This window comes from Sinocyclocheilus anshuiensis, unplaced genomic scaffold, assembly GCF_001515605.1.
Source record: "Sinocyclocheilus anshuiensis isolate Anshui unplaced genomic scaffold, SAMN03320099.WGS_v1.1 scaffold1015, whole genome shotgun sequence".
Lineage (NCBI taxonomy): Eukaryota > Metazoa > Chordata > Actinopteri > Cypriniformes > Cyprinidae > Sinocyclocheilus > Sinocyclocheilus anshuiensis.
Window position 1 is genome coordinate 1,711,392 of NW_015546029.1, and position 3,705 is coordinate 1,715,096.

At 39.5% G+C, this 3,705-nt stretch overlaps 1 protein-coding gene across 4 annotated transcripts in view; it reads right to left on the reverse strand.

The window, feature by feature from the left end:
• LOC107698745 (protein phosphatase 1B-like) overlaps window positions 1-3,705 on the reverse strand; it is a 41,568-nt gene that overhangs the window by 19,602 nt on the left and 18,261 nt on the right. Inside the window, exon 1 of one of the 4 annotated variants that reach the window (XM_016499847.1) lies at window positions 1,484-1,567. The exons of the other annotated variants lie outside the window; for them this stretch is intronic. The gene's annotated coding sequence lies outside the window, so the exon portion shown is untranslated. Of the gene's footprint in view, window positions 1-1,483; window positions 1,568-3,705 lie in introns of those variants that run through there. 4 annotated transcript variants of the gene reach the window in all.

Here is a 3,705-nt window from a genome sequence, read left to right on the forward strand (position 1 = left end):
CTCTACAGTTTATTTTTCTATCTGACTAATGAGTTTATGGTCATCGGGTAAATGTGACGTTACGTGACATTGTTTACAAGACGTTATATTGACGTCTTTGCGGGGAGAAAACACTGATTGAGCGATTACATGAGACAGGATACGGATTGTAAACCATTTGAATTTCATATTAAAAGTACCAAAGCACAATGCTTATTGCAATATTTTGAATGGGAAGTGCCCTTCAATGTTCCGTCCATTAGTGCTGGGCGGTATACCGGTTCATACCGAATACCGGTGCATGCATGAAAAAAAAATACCATCATGTACCATGAAACCAATATAATTTTGGAAAATACCGTGATATAAATTTTTGGTTATACTGCCCAGCACTACCGTCCATTAACTGAAAACAGGCTAGACTAATCGATTCTTGGGATTTAAGAATCTAACTTATACCCCCTAAAAAATTAGGGCTTAGACCTGAAACCTTCCCACTGTAAACTGACCTTAAATGTGGAACCATGAGAAATCTTGATCATTACATTTGGGTTTAAATAAAATATAAAAAAATATGAGTGAGCAAAATGTTGTCTAAAGATTAGTTTTTGTTCCAAGAAGCCACAATATTCCTGAGCTGAAATACTGAGGTTTTTGAACAGCCCTGTATAACCAAAATTTTTTGTGGGCCAAGAAACAAATATTGCAGCTGTGGTTAAACCAAGTAAAATAAAAAATAAGCTGGTAGTTTTGCAATACCAATTCATAAAGGTAATCACTCACAAAAAATGAAAATTAAAAATGGTCAATCAACTTCCATTGGACCACTTGAGATGGATTAACCCATATAAAAGTACATTATAACAGTAAAAATAAATAAATAAGTTCACTTTCTTGAGCACTTTAGTATAAACGATAGTGTTTAATTGGAAACAGCTTCCAGCACCTGTGCCTTGACTCCAGATTAGCCACGCTTTGATCATGCTCTCTGTTTAGCATCACAGCAAATGAAAAAAGCCCAGATGATAATAATTCATTGCCTATGAATGCGCATGGATCCAGAGGGCACACTGTGCCAAAGCACTAAAACAAATAAAACGGATCCTGTAGAGACCGGAAGTGGGCTAGTCCTTTGAAGAGTGTTTTAATGTTGGGACCCAACAAAAGGAAAAACAGCCTGGTCCTCATCGACTCAGACCACCTGTGCCCAACGGTGACTTTCATCCACCATCACCCACGTCCCCTCATCATTATGAATCATGATATCTTCATTACAGACAGGAAAAAGGCATTGTGGCCAATGAATTTTAAAAGTCAGCACTGACCAGGCAGTTCAGGCTGTCACCCAGAGTGCATTTTAATAACAACCACCTCTTATCAAACGGGAACGAATCTAAAGCCTGACAACAGTCCTAGGCTGACTCCAGGAATTCTATTAATATCCCACATTACCAGCTCAGTTCACTAGCATGGTGAGTCAGTTTGTGACCAAAATGATCCTTACCTGACCTAACGTTGGCCTGCATTCAAGAGTTACACATCCAGACGACAAGTTGCTCATACAAGATTTCCACATTCCAATGAAGTGAAGAGAGCAGCTCAACACACTCCTGTGTGTTCTAGTGTCTATGGCACTGCAATGATGTAACTATTGGACCACTGTCATATGTTTCGTTTCCATGCCTACAGCGCCTGGAGTGGCAGCTAAGAGTGGTTTCTATGGTAACAGAGAGCTTCAACAGTGCACTTCAGTGCATCTTTCCTGCGACCAGTCCTTTGGAATAGCAAGTAAAGTGAGATACCTGACAAACAAAACTAACATTCATTGAGCTGAAACCAGGAGCAGCTGGAAAAGTGCACAGTTTGGAAATGTACAACGTTGTGAGACGATTACAATAACGTGTGAACATATGCATTGCACGGCTCCATGCACACCATGTGCTCCTTGAAATTTTTAAGGCCACTGTATCAAATGTCACAGCTCATAAACGGGCAGTGAATTTTAAACTGCTGAACTGGCCTTGTATTGTCTTGTTTATGAAGCCCTAAGGACAAACAAACTTATTACATCAATAAGAGCAGCTGCATCATTACCGCTTGATTCACAGCCGAGCAAAAGTGTATTTTGGATATATTTTAAAACTCTGTGACGACAAGCGCCTCCAAGCAATGACAAAATCTACTACCTAATAACAACAGAGAAGAACAGATAATTTCACAAACAAAGGCACTCCTCTGCAACCCGAAACACCTGATCATATCAAGGATGATAACTATAAATGAACGCTCTAATTCTATGAGAATCAGGAAGTTCACTACACATCTATGACGATAAAAGAGGAATGATATAGTTGCAATCACTTTCAGATAAATTTTTCCAGCTTGTGAACGATAAAAACATTGACAGCCAATCAGAATCCATTCACCTTAAAAAAAACTTGAGCATTTAAAGTGGCAGATGACATAACAGCAACACATGATTATAATCAGGGGTGCACATAAGTGGTCCGCAGGTCCGCATGCGCGACCAAAATAAGAAATGTGCCGTGTAAATTAGTTCAGAGCGCGCGTTTGCAAGTACCATTTTAGATCGATAAACTGTACTGTATAAGATTTCTATTCAAACTGAAAGCATAAATCTTTATGATCTTCAGCTAAATGACTAAATGTAAATCTAGGCTACCTGCTAACGTTTTCAAAGCACAATGCAAAACTGTGACATTTCATTTACTGACGCTCTACAGTCAGCAGCAGCGTTTGAAAATTAAAAATTAAAATAATTCAAATTAAAAATAATAAAGGGGTCATATGATGTTGCTAAAAAGAACATTATTTTGTGTACTTGGTGTAATGCAATGTGTTTATGCAGTTTAAGGTTCAAAAAACACATTATTTTCCACAATGTACATTATTGTTTCTCCTCTATGCCCCGCCTTTCTGAAACGCGTCGATTTTTACAAAGCTCATCGTTCTGAAAAGCAAGGTGTATGCTGATTGGCCAGCTAACCAGTGTGTTGTGATTGGCTGAATACCTCAAGCGTGTGACGGAAATGTTACGCCCCTACCATACTGTGTTTCCTTGTGCCCCGGAAGGCCAAACAAAATAGTTTTGCTTTCACAACGAAACACACAGTGGCTTGAGTGAGCGGCGCCCGGCGGGCTTGAGTGAGCGGAGGCTGACGGATTCGACGAAGGAGGCTTGCGGCAACCACGTGACGACCCCGGGCTGGACTCCGCTTCGTCCAAGGTGAAAGCCGATCCGGCGATCCACAGCACGAAGTATTACATGATGTATTTCCTCAGCGACCAGCACGGATCAGCTCTAGGCATGACGAAGCAGATATCGTTCTCTTTTGGAAGGCCAAACAAAGTAGTTTCGCTTTCACAACGAAACACACAGCGTCTTCACGACACGGCGGCAACAACACTACAGTGAGAATAAAAGTTACGCCTTCTTTCTTTGCGTGAACATTTGGGCGGCGTTATGCAAATCTTTCCACACAGTGACGTAGACATGGGGGCATGTTAGAACGAGCCATTTTAGGAGGGCGTGGACAAGTCTTAACTTTTATAAAGAATATCTCTTTGGATTTGAGACTTTAGTCTTTGCTTTTATTTAAAAAAATAGTTAAATAATATTATCACTTAGCATTTTATATTATAAAATAATTGTATTTGTATTTAATACTCCCTTTTTATTTTAAAATAAAATAGTAAAAATAGTAT